The 16658-nt window shown below is 65.7% G+C and overlaps 1 protein-coding gene across 15 annotated transcripts in view; it reads left to right on the top strand.

Moving 5' to 3' along the window:
- Positions 1-16658, top strand: part of RBFOX3 (RNA binding fox-1 homolog 3) — a 217995-nt gene that overhangs the window by 66857 nt on the left and 134480 nt on the right. For 13 of the 15 annotated variants that reach the window (XM_016143268.2, XM_016143270.2, XM_016143271.2 and 10 more), the window contains exon 2: positions 6645-6788. The gene's annotated coding sequence lies outside the window, so the exon portion shown is untranslated. Of the gene's footprint in view, positions 1-2128; positions 2651-2683; positions 3879-6644; positions 6789-16658 lie in introns of those variants that run through there. The other 2 variants (XM_036222668.1, XM_016143265.2) reach the window with 2 other exon arrangements.

Below are 16658 nucleotides of genomic sequence, written 5' to 3'. Positions count from 1 at the left end.
GCAAGCAGTGTTGGGGATGGGGGGTGGGGCAGGCTGCCTGTCCCATGGCGGACGGAGCCAGTGTGGGCCTGCCCCCTAGGCCCTCCCAGCAGCGGGAGGGCCGGTGTGCACACACCCGCCTCCACGGGCCCCATGGGAGGCTGCCCCGGCCATCGGTGCCCCGGGCACATCTGGCCTCAGGCCCTGGCAGGCAGAAGTGCCCCCGGCAGGAACCCAGCTTTGCCCTCTCCAAAAACAAAGTCCGCATCTTCGCCAGCCTTCGCCGGCGGGCCTTCCTGTCCCAGACCCGGGAGCGATGGCTGATCCTAACGTGTGCTCTCTCCTCTCACTAGGCAATCTCCCTTGCTCTCAGTTCTTTGTAGCAGTTAGTAGTTCTTTGCACTAAGCATTCCCGCAGTTTTGACACAAAATTAATGTGTGGATTTTGCCCCCCCCCGTTGGACTTGGGTTGATGCAGAATCGGCACTGGGAGTGCGCGGGGCCTGGCCCGTTCGGCACTGGGCGGGGGCGAGGGACCCAGGGGCCCCCAGCATCTCCCGTGTTGCCCCCGCCTCAGGAGCCCGTGACAGCGCTGGTGGCTGACAGCACAGAGCACCGTGGTGGTGCCCAGTCAGACCCGTCCGGCTGCCGCGGGGACGCGGTTGGGGCAGCGCCCGGCTGGTAGCTTCCCCTTGCCGGGCGTCGGCCTGTGGTAGGCATGGTTGGCACCTGCCTTGTGGCCCTCGGCCAGCTTCGTCACTGGGGAAGGACTCTCATCCGGTCCTGTCTAACCTGAGCCTCACACGTATGTGCATGTTGACATAGGCTTTAGCTGTAGCTCTGTGGTTGGCAGAATGATGGTCCCCAGAAGAGACCCAGGCCCTAAATCCCTGGAACCTGCGAGTGTTACTTTATGTGGCAAAGCAGACCGTCGACGTGATCGAGCTAGGGATCTGAGATGGGGGATGACCCTGGACGGTCCAGGGTGGGCCGCGCGCAGTCACAGGCGTCCCGCAGAGGGGGCCGCCGCGCAGCCGTCGTGGGCAGGCCGGGTGATGCGGAGGCAGAGGCTGGAGTCATGCCGCCACTAGCCGAGGGACACCCGGGGCCATGAGGGGCTGGAGGAGCGGGCGACAGATGCTCCCGAGAGCCCGCCTCGCTCTCCGCCGCGCGGAGCTGCCCGCGGCCTCCCGGGCGAGAATGCGTCGCGTGGCTCTGAGCCACCCAGGCTGCGGCGCTTCGTGGCGGCAGGACGTGCCACGTCAGTAGCACGCGGACGACACTGTGTGTGGCGGGGTCCTCCCCGGTGGCCGTGTCCTGACCCGGCAAGGGAGGAGCCTTGGTTCGCACACGCAGGCGTAAGTGGCTGCGTCGAGGGCTCCCTCTCTTCCCGCACGGTTTGGGGACACGTGCAGCTAGCGAAGCTTACGCGGCCTGGCGGTTCCCTGTGCAGCTGACCCCCTGGTAGGGCTGCTGGCCTCCGTCAGCTCCAGCCCTAGGAGCCCTGTCAGGGGCTCGGGCACCCTCACCGTCCTGCCCTCTCCCCCTGACTGCAGTCACCAGGGCGGGTGTGCGTGAGGGGCCAGGTGAGCGGAGGGCTCTGGCGGATCTAACTCTGGGTGAGGGTTTTGTGCCCCTGTCCCGGTCTGGGGGCCCCTGTCGATCCCTGTACCCTTCTGGGTTCCGTGATGCAGGCACCGAGCCAGCCGTGGGGGGCGTGGGGGGAAGCGCCCGCCAGCAGCCCCGGGCCGGCAGGCGAGGCGGGCTCTCCGGGTGACAGACCTCGCCGCCCAGATGGGAGTCGAGTTTGAGGGTGGACGTGTGAGCGAAGATGCTCACAGACCACTTTCTCATCCGGCCTCCGGGTGAATCGTTCCAACATCACTTTGCGTTTTTATAGTAGTTACGCATTAAAAGTTTTTTTATTGTGAAGCATAGATGACATAAAATTCACCTTTCTTACCGTTTTTAAGTGAGCTGGTCGGTGGTAAGTGCGTCCTCGCCATTGCGCGGCCAGCGCCAGCATCTACGGAGCTTCGTCGTCTTAGCGAGAAGCTCCCAGCCCCCCGCCCCTCCCCCCGGCCCCCGCCCTGGCATCCGGTGCTGCTTCCCGTCGCTGCGGATCTGCCCGTCCGAGGGACTCGCGCAAGCGGAACCGGGCGGCATTTGCCCTTTGGTCGCGGGCTTTTCTCACTGAGCATAGGGTCCTCAAGGTCCGCCCCGCCGCAGCGGGCGTCAGGGTGTCGTTTAGCGTTTCTAAAGCCCTTCGTGCGGCGACTCTGTTCTCCCGCGCCCTGCGGACTGGTTACAGTGTGCAGGTGAAGGTGCCGTGGTCACGCGGCCTGTGAAGAGGGGTGATGGCCGGGTTCTCCCGCCTTCCAGGCTCTGCCCACTTCCCCCCGGCTGACAGACACTGGCACGTCCCCGGCTTTGCCAACACATCCCACCCACTGTTTAATAGCGATTGTCACATAAATAGAAAATAAAATTAGTTCTGGAAGAAAATCTTGTTGCTTTAAGTGTCTCCCCCTTTTCCCGCTCCCTCTCCCTAGAGCTGGGGCAGAGCGGCTTCTACGAAACACTCCGCTGATGGGACAGGTCAGCGTGTAAGTCCTCTGTAACCTGAGATGACGGTCCAGTCTCCAGCGGGTTGACAGTGAGGCTTTGAAGGGTAGGTTCTAGGCGGGGCGTGTGCACACGCAGGGAATGCAAATCAATAATGTATAAGAAGGGCACGTTATGCAAATTCAAGGTATCAGCCTTGTGTCTGAGACAGTTAGAGGCTAGGGCTCCGCAGAGGGAGGGTGCCAAGCCGAGTCCTCGGCCCCTGTGACCTCACAGGCTCCGGCTTGGGGCGGTTGATGGGCAGAAGTCAGGAGGGCTTGGAGCAGGAACACCCCGTCCCCAGAGGACCTAGTGTCCAGGAGTGGAGGGACGTCCCTGTTCTCTGAACCTGAGTGCTGCAGGCGCCGTCTCTGTGGCCAGGGCGTCTTCCGGTGCCAGCAGCAGGATGAAGAGCCCAGGACCTTCGGTGCCAGGCGCGGTGGGGCGGGGCGGCCTCGGCGCCTCACGTGGGCCCAGGCGTGTCGCTCCTCGGTCCAGGTTCACGTGGGACGGACAAAGGGACTTCACCTCTTTGGTAGGAAAAACTACAAAGTCACATGGTGAAGAGCCCGAGGCGAGGGAGGAAGAGAGTCCCACTGATGCCACAGCGGCCGAGGAGGCTGATTCCGATGACAGTGGCGGAGGCGATGGGGCCACCGCACGCTCGGCGCGCACCGCGGCCCGGTCACCACGCTCAGCGCTCTGTACACGCGATCGTGTTCGCTCCTCGTGTTCGCCCAACGGGACACTTGCTGTTACCCCACCGCGTAGGCGAGTAAGACGAGGCCGGCGAGGTGCAGCCGCGTGCCCAGGGGTAGTGATGGGGGCCGGGGTTCCATTTCGATCGAGGTTTGCCAGACTCCTAGACACCCCTCCTTTCAGTCTTCACATCTAGTCCTCCCGGCCGTGCCCCTGTTCTGGGCTTCCTCCTCGCCTCCCTGTGTAGGTGGAGGATGGACCGATGAGTGGGCGGCTGGGTGGATGGATGGGTCGGCAAGTGGAGTCGCTGTCTCCAGTGACCTTAGCCTCTCTCTGATGTGTCCTCCAAACCAGGCTGCTTCTGAGGTGAGCTTCCTGTCCTCTCTGGAGCTGTCCGTGAGCCAGGTCTCATCTGCAGGTCGTGAGTGTCTGTGCAGAGGAGCTCAGACAGAGAACGAGGCCCTAGAAGGCAGATGCGATGGCCAGGATCCCACTGGCAGAGCAGGCTGACGGCCACACCAGGGTCTGAGCTGACCTGGGGTCAAGTAGAGAGGCCTCCCCTCTCCTAGACCGTGGTCCACGTTTCACACGCAGAGGTAGGGCGGGGGGCGGGCAGGCAGCCTCTGGCCAAGCGAGCAGGTTAGGAGGCGGGAAGCGGGTTGCGGTGGCCCTGGCCCCCGCCCTGCTCTGCTCCTGTCCACGCTCGTCTGCTCAGTGTCAGCAGCTGTTCTAATCGTGACCCTTCGGAGCCTTCACGGCCTTAACATCTGCTACTTCCAAGGAGTCCGGACCGAGACCAGGGCCTCGTCACTGCCAGAGGGAGAGGGGGCCCCCTGGAGTCCTGCAGCCCCTCTCGACCGGGGCAGGTCTTGGGCAGAGTGTGGGTGTTTGCTGGGTGGCCGGTGGAGCGGCCCTCAGCTGCAGAGGGGCAGGCGGGCAGCTGCGGGGGCGCCTCGCCTGTGCTGTCCCGTGTCCCGCGGTCCCAGCACCGCCGGCCCCGTGCACTGCGCGCCCATCCCCATCTGCCGGGCGGGGAAGGCCAGGCGTGGGGCCCCGCCCCGGCCGCGAGCGAGCAGGGCGGCCAGTGCGGGGTCAGCAGCGAGGCCATGTGCCGTGTCACGCCTCCTCCTCCTCTTCGCAGCTCAGGCGCTGGCGAGGTCCAGACCGAGGCCTCGGGGGGCCGACGGCCCCTGGGGCGTCCCCCACCCCCGTGGGACGCTCGCTGCCTAACTACACTGGCCGTCGCTGCCCCCCAGGCATACTGATTGGGCTCCTGTTGCCGACTGGCCAGTCGGAGGGTTTCGCAGCCAGGCGGTAGCCCCAGGGGCCTGAGAACAGCCTTGACTCAAGATCGCCTGTCGGTCCAGGAGGTGCAGGCAGGTCACACTCGGGTCACCAGGAAGATGCCTGTGCCCAGCACTTTGTGTGGCCAGTGCTGTCCTGCGGAGTCCCCGGACAGCGGGGGGCCAGATGGGCACCCAGGTTGGCGTGACGGTCTGTGAGCACCCGAGCCCGTACACGGCGGGGCCGGGTGGGGGCCTCAGCGGTGGGCGCCACTGTCCCAGGTGTCAGGGAGAGGGACTTGCAGGCCCCACCCTGCGCTGGGACTGCCTGGAGCCCGCCCCGCCCTGCGCTGGGACTGCCTAGAGCCCGCATGCTGCCTCTGTCCTCGTTTGCCCCTGAGCTCTGGGAGCTGGGGACGGCTGGGCAGGTGACCAGGCAGCCTTCTCTGTGGCCAGACTGCTCCCAGGGCAGGGCCCTCCGGGAATCCTCTCAGGATGTTCGTGCAGATGTTACGGTAGCCGGCAGTGAGTGTGTATGCACACCTTCACACGTGCACACACGTGTACGTACGTACATATGCAGTACATACACACGTGCATATGTGAAACGTGTACCTTTCTGAGTGAGCTCCAGTGCTCAGGCTGGGCCGTGCTGAGTCCAGGGAGGGAGCTGCGGCCCCAGGAGGGGAGCATTAGCCCCCCAGGACACAGCAGGCCGTGGGGAGCTCCGGACCCCTGAGGACGCAGCAGAGACAGAGGTCTTGGTCAGTTCAGGCCAGTCTGGACTCCAGGTCCACAGGAGGGCCTGGGGGTGTCGTTCCTGTGCCTGCCATGCCCAGCCGGGAGCAAGTGTCCGCACAGGCCCACTGGTGTTGTGACCCGGAGGTGACAGTCCCCCTCTGAGCTCCTGGGGCCCCTCCCTGGAAAAGCCGATCTGGGCGCGGGCGGGGCCAGGGGACGGCTGGGTCCCTCGGAAGCCTGGTCTGCCGGGCCCGCGTGAAGCGTCCGACCCCCCTTCCGGACGCGCCCCTCTGTGGGCTGCCGCGGCGCCCCCAGTCTTGTCGCTCTCGTGGGACTCTCCGTGCTCCCCTGACAGGCGCGGCTCCCAGCCACGCACTCCTGCGCCGGGCCCAGGCGTGACCGCTCCCTCCCCTCATCCGGCCTCGCCCTCGTCCCCGTCCACGTCCTGGCTTTGGCCCCCACGTATCTCTGTCCATTCTGTAATCCAGGTTGTCTGTTGCTCTGCAGCAGGTCATGCCAAAGCTTGGTGGCTTCGAGCAACACTCACGGGTTAGTGTGCGGCGCCCGGGGCGCGGGGGTCTGGGGGCGGCTTCGCTGGTGCTCTGTGCGCGGTCTGTCCCCAGGTTGCAGTCGCGAGCCGTCTGCCCGGGGCTTGGGAGTCTGGGGGCGGCTTCGCTGGTGCTCCGAGCGTGTGAGCCGTCTGGCCATGGAGTATGGGTTTCCTGGCTGCAGGGACCTGGCGGTGGGCGTGGCCTGGGCAGGGAGTGGGGCGGGGTGGGGGGCAGCCGTGGTGGCTCCTTCTTACCAAGAGTTGCTTGAAACCCACACAGCCTGGGCAGCCGGCCCTCGCTGGCCTGGGTTCTCCCGTGGTTTGGGGATATTTCTGGTTTGGGGCCTGGGGGTCCCTTGGCCACTGGTCCCAGCCTCAGGGCATGCATTCTGGGCCCCCAGCCTGAGCCGGGCTGTCACTAGGGTAACATAGCCTCCAGCTTTTCCTCCAGAAACCGCTTCCCAAATCACACCCCGCTATTCGCAAGCGTCCAGCGCGCGGCGAGGACGTGTGAATTACATGCGGCCCTTCCCGTCCGGTGAGACGGCCGAACGATGCACGGTTTCAACAGCGCCTGAAGGCGCGCTGGCGTTAATAAACGCACTCGCGCTGGAACAAGGCACCAGCGGCGGTGACGTTGCCGCGGACGCCCGCCAGGCGCTGGAGTGGTGGAATCCCGGTCACTTTTGCTGTCGTCCTGTTTATTAGCCCCGATGTTTGTTTTAGACCGAAAGGGGAAAAAAATCGTGTTGGCTTCAAAGGCATTAAAAGCTTTTCTTTTCCTTCAGGTTGAAGGAAACTTCCTTCCCTCTCTGAGACCTCCAGGCTTCTCTCGCTGACACCCAGTCGTCCTCCGCCCCAGGGGAGTTCCTGAGAGGGCCGCAGTGGAGCCCCCTGGCTGCAGGAAAGCAGACCTCACCTGCCAGCACCAGGTAAGGCTGCGGTCCGCTACACCTGTTGTTGGAATTGGCATTCGCGATGCAAAGACGTTTTCGTGTGGAGCTTTTATTTCATACAGGGGGCTGGCAGGGGCGTCCCGTTAGTGTTAGTTTGCAGGTCACAGCGTCTTCCGTGGCTTTGGGAGAAGGACGGGGGAGTCGGATTCCCAGGAATTCATGGCGGAGTTTGTAGGCTTGGCCTCTCTCGGTGTGCTGACGACTGTTAGCCAGGCCAGGGAGGAGTTAAGGCCAGAAAGGAGGGAGGATGTCCCTGTCCGGGGCCAGCACTAAACAGGAGAGACCAAGGTGGGGCCTGACCTGCCCTTCCCTGGCATGCTGGGTTTCGAGTTCCCCGGAGGGGACCAGTACTCCCCCATCCTCATCCCGAGGCGTGGGCCGCCCTTCCACTCCGGCACTGGCCACTTGGAGTCGGCAGCAGACCCCAGGCCGAGGGCCCGTCCCCCATGAGACGCCCCGTCTCGAGGGTCACGTGGCTTCCCACCGACTGGCTATAATTTCGAGGGTTCCTACGACCCCCTTGCTTTTGGTCATTTGTTAGAATGACTTGTAGAACTCAAGAAAACACTGCACTTACGATTATGGTTTTATCATAAAGGACACACGTAGGACGAGGTCTGGAAGGGACCCTGACATGGGGTGTCCATGCCCTCTCCCTGCGGAGTGGGGACAGGTCACACTGTCCAGCATGTCCACGTGTCCACCAGCCACCAAGCTCCCGAGCTTTGGGGTTCAGAGTTTTATTGGGTGTTGTTATATCATGGCCACGTGACTGAACTGTCTCCAGCCCCCTCCCTTCCCCCGGGGTGGGGGGCGAGATTTCCGAGCCCCTGCCGACTGCACGGGCCCTGCCAGTGGAGCTGGCCGGGGGTCCACCCTGAGCCACGGGGTCAGCACAAAGTCGGGTGTGAGCAAGGGACCTTCCAGTCCCTTGGGAACTCAGGTGGGTTCAGCGGTTACCTTCCAGGGACCAGGGGTGAAACCAGACAGATTCTTTGTCTCCCACCACGGGGTCCGATCAGCCCGCTCCCCGCTGAGGGACGGCACAAAGCCGGCGGGTCCCTGTCACCCAGGGCAGCGCAGCAGAGACTGGCTCCCCGACGGGCGTGGCTGGCCTGCGTGCTGGCCCCTTTCTGGGCTGAGCAAACGATGCTGGCGAGAGTTCTGGGCAGAGACCAGGACGAGGCTGGTGTCCCCTCCCCGAATGGTGCCTGGGATGCTGAGTGACTGTCGCCAGCGACAGCAGGTGCAGGCCCCTGGAGGGGAGGGAGGGCCGAGCTCCGTGCTCCGAGAAGTTGTGTTGACACACAAGTGCACACATGACCTGGACAGGCCGCCAGTTGTCCCCAGCCACTGAGCGCAAGTGTGGCCGAAAGGGCGTGTGCCGGGCAGGGGGGCAGGAGCGGGCTCTGTGTCCACCCATGCCCGTCGTCCACCAGGTACAGAACGCGTCGCTCTCCAGGGGCCGTGAGTACGGCTGAGTCAGCGTCACCCGGAGGTGGTCTCAGGGCTGGACGGGCTCCCAGCCGAACCCCTCGACCGCTGCGTGGACACACGGGCTGGAGGTGAACGCTATTCAAAGGGCGAATGGGCGAGTGATGATTTTTATGGATTGGCAGAAAATTATATTTTTTATCCGATTTGCAAAGGTGCATTAAAAATTCCCAGGTCTGGTGCTTTCAAAGATATCTGTGTTCTGTGGGCAAAGAGCAGAAACTGAGGGTCAGCAAATGCTTCAGGAATAAAAATTAATTGAGAAGTAGAGGTCAAGGCCGCCTAAGGATAGTTTTGCCTCTGTGTGTGTGTGTGTGTGAGAGACAGAGAGATAGAGAGAGAGACACACAGAGAGAGAGACAGAGAGAGAGAGACAGAGGGAGACAGAGGGAGAGAGACAGGGAGCACGAGCGCGAGCAACGGGAGGCGGGACAGAATCACTCGGGCAGCAGGGGAGGAGGCGGAGGGGGGGCGGATGCTGCTTCGAGCGACCTTGCCTCTCAGTGCTGCCCAGTCCGGCTGGACCTGCAGGAGGCTCCTAGGGCGTGGCCGGCGGTGGCCTTGGGGGCGTTAATCAGGGCGGCAACCTTGTGGAAGGGCCCGGAAGCTGTCAGAAGGTAAACCCAAGCTCAGCAGAGGTCAGAGCGCGCGCTCCGGAGACCGCGTCGTGGGGGACGTGCGTCGTGCGCCCCGGTCTCTGGTAGCGCCGCCGGCTTGGGCCTGGTCGGGCTGACGTCCCAGCTGATGCGCACGTGCAGTCACCTCTCGAGGCCGACGTGCACCGTCTCCGTGGGCCCCCACGGCCGCCTCGGAGCTGGGCTCCACGAGGGCTCCACGCGCGGAGGAGCGGTGAGCACGGGGTCATCCGCGATTGACCCCACGGCGGCTCTCAGGACACGTGTCCCCGGCGACGCTGATCAGAGCCACTCACAGCGAGGCGTGCGGACCGGAGCCTCCCGCGAGCCGCAGCCCCTGGTCCCCGGAAGACGGCGAGGCGCGGAGCGTGAGCGCGCGGCGTCTGGCACAGCGAGTCGAGTGTGTGTTTCTGTCTGTTGAATCTAATAGGAAATCGGGGTTCGTACTTCGTGTCTATTTTATTCTGTTTTCTGGTAATTCCCTTCGTGTAGCTTTAAGTAGGTCTGCAGCGAGTTGGAAATAAAGCCATGAGTCCTTCACGGCAGACACTCAGGGCGGCGTCCGTGGAGGGGTCTGCACACAGGCCACACCCCGGCGAGGCTCGGGGAGCGCCCTGTGGGCTGCACGCGGGCAGGGTCCTGGCTCGAGGCTGTGCCATGCCCGTGCGGCACGTGACGTGTGAGTCGCATCGGCCTGCTGGCGTGAGCCGGGCGGCAGACAAACGCGCCCGCACCGTCCTGGAGGCCGGAGGACACGGGCCAGCGTGCTCGCGGGTTCCTTCCGAGGCCCCTCCCCCGGCTTAGATGACGGCTGCCCCTGTGAGCATGTCTGTGTCCTGATCTGCTGTCCCGGGAGGACCAGTCCTGGTGGCTCAGGGCCCAGGCCCACCCCGACCTCGTCTACCCACGGCCGCCTCTTCGAGGACACGCTCTCCAAACACAGCCAGCTTCCGAGGTCCTGGGGCTTAGGGCTTCAACGTGTGAATATCAAGGGGACACGATTCAGCCTGTGACAGAAGGGCACATAGGAATTCTCTGTAGTATTTTTGTAATTTCTTGTGAGTCTTAAATGGTTTCAAAAGGAAAAGTTTTTTTTTAAAGGACGGCCCCACCCTCTGCCCCAGAGCAGCACCAGCTGCCGCGGGTGGTCAGAGGGGTCCCAGGGGGCCCGCCCGCATCCTGGGTTTGCAGACCGTCCCTTGAGGGGCGGGTGCCCTGTGGCCCAGGCCCCGCGCCCTGCGCCTCTGTCCGCTGGCCTGCCCCCCAGCCTGCGGGGGCTGCGGGAAGGTGCGTGGGGCGGCCTGGCTCTGCCCGGCTCTGCCGTCCAGCGCGTCCTCCCGGGTCCCTGCCCCCGCCGGCCTGCTTCACGCGCTCAGGCTTCCCAGGGCACGGGGGCTGCACACGGCCCGTTTCACAGCACGAACGCCGTGGATGCGGTGTCCTTGACGGGGCCGGAGGTGTGGCGTGGGGACTGTCCAGCGCGGCCGCGAGAGCAGGCCTCGCCCGTGCCGCCCCGTCCCAGAGGGGGTGCGGCCCTGCTGTCGGCCGCATTTTGGGGGCGCGCTCCCCTCGAGAACGCGCTGCCCCGCAGAGCCCACCCCGACGGCGGCCGCGGGCTCGCGTGGCGTCGTTTCTGCTTCACCCCGGGGGCCGAGGAGCGGGCGCCTGCCCGCCCAGTGCCAGGAGCCTCCTGGGCACCCGGGACTCACGCGGCCCGTGACCGGCCGGCCCGGAGGTGCTGTCGCGGGCCGCCTCCCGTTTGTGGGCAGCGGGTCGTTGGGGCAGTCACTGCTCTGGACCGTCCGCTGCTCAGAAAGCCCCACGGCGAGGCCTCGACGGTTCCGCAGTGACTTGCCGTGTCCCCGAGCCCCACACGCTCGCGGTGAAGCGCTGTGATTCTCCTCCCGGCCCTGGCGGCGAGCTGCGCCCTGAGACCACTCTCCAGTTGCTCCCCCCTTTCCAGTAGCTCAGATACGCGGTGGGCCCCCCTCATCCCGGGCGGCTGCGCATGCGCCCCCTGCTTCCCGGATGAGGGGTGCGGGGACCCAAAGCCCGCCTCCATTTTGCAGATGGCATTTTTGTTGGGACAGGCAGGAGGCAGGTTTTGTCTGTCTACGAAGTTCACTCTGGTGAGGTTTCCCCTTTCCTGCGTCTAAAGGAAGCACCGGGTGGAGTTTCACTCGGTGCGTTGGTCGCCCCGAGCTCGGGCACGGGCCTGCAGGCAGTAGCCGTGCTCAGGCGAAGGGCCATCGGTGGCTTGCGCTGGGTGACAGGAGGCACACAGCGTCCCCCTGGAGGCGTGCGTTTCTCCTCCGAAGCCGTGGAAGGAGCCGCGGTGCGGGGCCTGCACCCCCGGAACGCGGGGCGTCTGCTGGGAGAAGGGGTCCGGGACGGCGTGACGTGTCTTTGAAGTCTCGTTATCGTGAGCACTTGTGCAAATCTTACACCTTACCTCTCACCCACAGTACCCTTGTGCTGGTTGTCACAAAACAGCCTTGTTTCCCCAAAACGCGTTGGCTGAAATGACCTAGAAAACACACACACTTAACTCAGCTGCCCCACGACATGCCGCGCGTCCCTGAGTCGAGGATGGTGGGAGCTGTCCCTGGGTTGAGGCTGGGGACGTGGGGAAGGGGTCTGACGTGAGACGCATGGGTATGCTGGCGGTGGGTGGGACCTAGATGGATTTCAGTGCCATCCCCTGCGAAACCGGATGAGACTCTGCAGGTAACGCCGTGACATTTCCCACGGGGGCCGGTAGCCCAGGGATGCGCCGTGGAGTGGAGACACCCTGTCGCACGGCCTGCCACGTGTGCCGGTGGCCCCCTTCCTCTCCTCTCTGTCCGGGAGCGTGGTCCGTTGGCCACAGGGGTGGAGTGATGCTTCAGGGCCTTGCGCGTTGGCCTGGGTTATGGTTTTCATCTGCGAGGCTTTGCAGTTGGAGCTGTGACCCTGCCCTGTAGGTGACTTCGACTCCCAGGTGAGGAGGGCCGGGGGCCTCGCTCACCTGCCGCACGGACAGTCACGCCAGTCTCCGGGCCCATGGCAACACGGCTGCCCGCGAGGCGAGGAGCGGAAGCGCGTGCTCCACGGGCGTGCGAGGGGGGCGGGGAAGGGCTCTGGGCAACGTCCTCGCTCTCGTGGTAGAACGGCCGGCGCTTGCGGCCCACGTCCTGGGGGCACCGCGGGCCCTCGGGTGGCGCTCGTCACTCGCGGCGCGCCCGTCTCCGAACTGCCGCGGGTCGCCCACCGGGGGTCTCGGGCGTGGCCCGTGCCCTTCGGGAGAGTGGGCTTTGCTTCCCACCACGCGTGCCCCCTGCCCCCAAGCGCTGTTCCAGGGCCCTGGGCTCTGGGGAAATGCGGGACGTGTTGGCTAGCAGTGGTCCAAGGGTCTGGTGTGCCCTGGGTAGGGCTGGGGGACGGAGGCCGGAGCGGGGGAGGGCCACCCGATGCCTGCCATGCTGGAGGGGCTCGTCCTGGCTCCTCGGGCAGCGCCCCCAGAGGGGCCCACCCCGCATCAGCTGGAGCACCCTCGGCTTTGGAATGGAGCAGACTCTGGGTGGGAGGACCTGGCTGGTGGCTCCTGGCAGAGGTGGGGACACCCAGAGCTTCGCTCACAGAGGCGGCTGATGCAGGCGCCCCCTCCAGTGGAGGGCAGGCCTGGGAGCAGCGTCTGCTCCCGGCAGGCCTTCCCTTCAGACCCCCGATCCCATGCCCACCCCGGGTGGGCGGGCGAGCGGCCGTGGGGCATGTCCACTGGAGTGCTTCCCTTGCTGCGGGTCCGGGGGCAGGTCCCAGGGGGCTGGCGAGGCCCAGGCCGGACCTTTGCACAGCCGCTCCTCTGTGGCCAGGGCACTGCTCGGGCTAGTTAGCATGCGGCAAGTGTCGCTTGGGGAAATGGAGACTCTTTTCCTGCGTGTGTGCTTGCATGTAAATGTGGGTAGGTGCTGTCCTGGTTGATGGCAATTAGCATTTTCTAACGGGAACAGATGTTCCGATTGCCAGGAGGCTGGTACCTAACGCCCACGCGCCATCTGCTCGCGGGGCAGGGCCAGGGAGAGCGGCGGCCGGCCCTGCGGGCCGAGGCGGTGTGGCCCTAACAGGACCGCGTGCGCTCGTTTCTGGAAGGGAGAGGAACAATAATAAAGCTGTTCTCAGGCTATAAATAGTTGCTGCGGCCATCGTGGGACGGAGCTCTCCAGCCGGCCGGGTTTGCTGCGAGAACAAAGTGGGGAGGAAGGGGAGGCAGTGTGAGCGGCCGCGGCGGGGCAGCGCGGCCTCGGCAGGCCACGCGCGCATCAAGCCAGCCGAGGTTGGACCACAGGAGCACAGGGGAGGGTGGCAGGAGGGGAGCGATGGCCGCTTGGGGGAGGGCTCCCCAAGGCTTGCTCACCGGTGCAAGACTCTCAGGTCCCCCCGACGGCGTGGCGGGCGGGGACTGGGCCACAGCCTGCTTTCCCACTCACTGCCCGGCGGTGTCACGAACTGGCTGAGCCCCAGGCCTGTGAAATTGGGGTGGTGACCGTCCAGTTTCCCTGGGAACCCAGAAGGAGCGATGCGCAGTGCTGGCCTTGTGCCCAGTGCATCGCTGGGGGCCGACCGGCCTGGCCGGCCTTGTCAAGGCTCTGCCGTGCGCTGTCCGCTGTCCACAGGGCAGGCCCTGGCCTTGGTGAGCCTGGCCCCGGCTCTCTCCTGTCGGCCAACGGGGCGGCTCTTACTGCTCCAGTAAGGGCAGAAACATGTTCTCTTCCTTTGTTTCCTTTTCTTTTTCCCTTTTTGGCTTCTTGGAGCAAAACAGTTTGTTTGTTTGCTTGCTATAAAAAGAATCGCCTCCTCCCTCGCTCCCCTGGGCATGAGGTAACCAGCTTGTGCGGCCTCCCCCGCGTCCGCAGGCAGATGTCTGCGGGGGACTCTGTTGTTGCCTGTCCTCCGGCCGTTCACAGATGCACCAGCCTTTAATAGGGGGCCCGGCTGGCCCGGAGGACGCCCCGCTCTGCCGGCCCGTCTGTGCTCCTGCCCTGTACCCACTGTTGGCCTTGGCGGGCTCCTGCCCCAAACTCGCGGGCCACAGGGCAGTACCGGGCAGGCGCGGGGTCCACCGCGGCAGACGGCCCCCCCACCCCCCGCCCCTGGGCCACCGTGGACGCTTCCCTGGCACCTCGCGCCCTGCTTTGGGGGTGCCTCGGAGAGCAGGACGTGCGCTCATCCCGTGGCGGGGGGGGGGGCGGGCAGGTTTCCTGATGTGTCACCAGCTCCTCCCGGGGCTCGGGCTCTGCCGTGTGTCCCCATCTGCGTTTCCTGGTCTGAGTCCAGACAGGCAGCAGTAACGTCCCCAGAACGGGTGGCTGTCGGGGCCTCAGGCTGAAACAGGGAGGAGGGGGGGTTTGCGGAGCAGCCGTAGAGGAAGCGGCTGGTGCTGGTGGCGGGGGTGCGGAGGTGGGGGGATGGGGGCTGCGGGCGGGTAAGACAGGCTCTGCCGTCCTTCCTCCCCCGGGCTGAGGGCCTCCAGGAGAGGTGGCGGGCGGACAGACCGCCCCAGCCCTGGGCTGGAGAAAATCTCTGGGGTTTTCAACGTGGCGGCCAAAGGGCTGGTCGGCCTCACCTGGGCCGCGGGCCTCGCGTCACCGCTGCGTGCCGGAGCGCCACTCCGCTCCGACGTCCTGCGGCTTCCGTGCCACGGACCCTTTACGCTGCCGGGCGCGGGTTCTCAGCCCTGCTCCGCTGACCTTTGGGGCGAGACAGACTTGGTGGCAGGGGCTGGCTGGGCCGTGGAGGGTGTCGAGCCTCATCCTCTAGCCAGGTGTGACAGTGATGTCTCTGGACGGCCATGTGTCCCCTGGGGACGCACAGTCGTCCCCGGCCGAGACCCAGCGACTGCACCTCTGGCCTCTGGCATCTGAGGGTTCCCACACGGAGCAGCGCCGTGTGGAGTGGCTGTCACGGTTGGCGCCCCACAGAAGAGGAACCCGAGACTCGGAGGGGTCGGGAAACTCGCCCAGAGTCAGGCCCCCGGGCGGCGCGGAGCAGGGTTCAAGGGGGGGCGGTGCGGGCCGACTCGGAGCCTCACGGTCCCGCAAGCAGCTGCTTGTGGACGCAGCGGTACGCGGCGGGCGCCGTCCGAGGAGCTTGGGACCCGTCAGAGGAGCAGAGGCTCCGGTCCGGGCCCTCGCAGAGCCTGCGTTCTGGAAGGGGGAGGTGGGTACTGGGCGCAACGGCCAGGCGTGCCAGGTTGCCAGGGCTGGCATAGCAAATTCCCACAAACCGGTGGCTTCACAGATGTGATTGTCTCAGGTCCGGAGGCCAAACGTCCGGGCCCCGCCCCGGCCCCGCCCCAGCCCCGCCCCGGCCCCGCCCCAGCCCCGCCCCACCAGGTCCCGGGGGTCGCCCCCCCCGCCCCGGCCCCACCCCGCCAGGTCCCACCCCCCCTGCCCCGCCCCAGCCCTACCCTGCCCAACCAGCCCTGCCCCACCAGGTCCCGCCCCTGGCCCCGCCCCAGCCCTGCACCGCCCCTGGCCCACCAGGTCCCTCCTCCCCCGGCCCCAGCCCTGCCCCGCCCCTGCCCGCCCAACCAGGCCCCGCCCCTGCCCCACCAGGTCCCGCCTCCCCGGCCCCGCCCCCGGCCCCCCTCGGCTTCAGGTAGTCCCCGGCTTGCAGCCGCATCCTCCGTCCTCCCCCTGCCCTCTTCCCTGTGTGTCTGAGTCCGCACCGCCTGTCCCTTCCCCTGTAAAGACACCAGCCACGGCGCTTAGGGCCCACTGTGAACCGGGGAGTTTTGTCCCCTCTTCATGACTGAGTGATATTCCGTGCACAGATGGACCACGTTGTGTTCATTCATTCACCTGCTGATGGATGTTGTGTGTGGTCACAATTTTGAGGGTGATTTCTAACACTCAAAACATGGCTGAATGAGGAAATAAAACCGTGACCCCAAGTCCCATAACCCTCATCCTCCAGGGCCCCCATCCCACAAGTGACCCCATGTGACACCTGCAGGGCGGGCGTTCCCGGACCTGCCATGTGCCGAGAAGCCTTGGCCTCAGCCTTTCGCAGTGTGGCTGCTCTGGGGGAAGCCAGGAAGTCTCTAGACTTGTTATGGGGCAGTGGACGTGACCTCCCCAGGGACACAGGACAGCCCTGTGGTTGTCCTCCCCCTGCATAGTGACTGCCCGCCGGGAGTGCATCTGCTCCTTGGCACCCCTCCCTGTGCAGGTGGGGAACGCTGCCCCCACCACTGGCCCCTGAGCTCCCCGTGGGGGGCCACACGCCTGGTCTCTGAGGGAAAACACCAGCCAACCCCCAGATGCGGAGCCCCATGGAGGTGACGCCACTGTCTCCGAGAGCCCATAAGCCGGCTGGGCCTGTGGGCTGCATTGGCCGCCTGTGAGGGGCGTGTGTGGACGTGTGCAAACGTGTGTGCATGTGTGTGCCTGCGTTTGGATGTGTGTAGGTGTGTGCGTGCCCCTGCCATGACCGGACTCCACGGGCCTCTGGCCCCCCATGGGTCTGGGGGGCAGCCAGAGGCAGGGTGGGCGTCCCCTCTCCTGGCGGTTCGGACTGAGCCCGGGGCCCCGGGCCGAGAGCCTTTCTCCTCGTCATGGTGCCGTTTCTCGCCCCGCGGGCCCCTCTGCACCGCACAGCGGCCGCATCGTGGCTGTGGCGGGGCCGTCGGCTGCTCGGCTGCTGCGGAAGCAGGGGCGGGACTGTCGCAGCTCGCAGG

Source organism: Rousettus aegyptiacus, unplaced genomic scaffold (genome assembly GCF_014176215.1).
Source record: "Rousettus aegyptiacus isolate mRouAeg1 unplaced genomic scaffold, mRouAeg1.p scaffold_m13_p_6, whole genome shotgun sequence".
In the NCBI taxonomy this organism is placed as follows: domain Eukaryota; kingdom Metazoa; phylum Chordata; class Mammalia; order Chiroptera; family Pteropodidae; genus Rousettus; species Rousettus aegyptiacus.
Note: the sequence above shows the minus strand (reverse complement) of the source record. Positions and strands in the feature narration are given on the sequence as shown.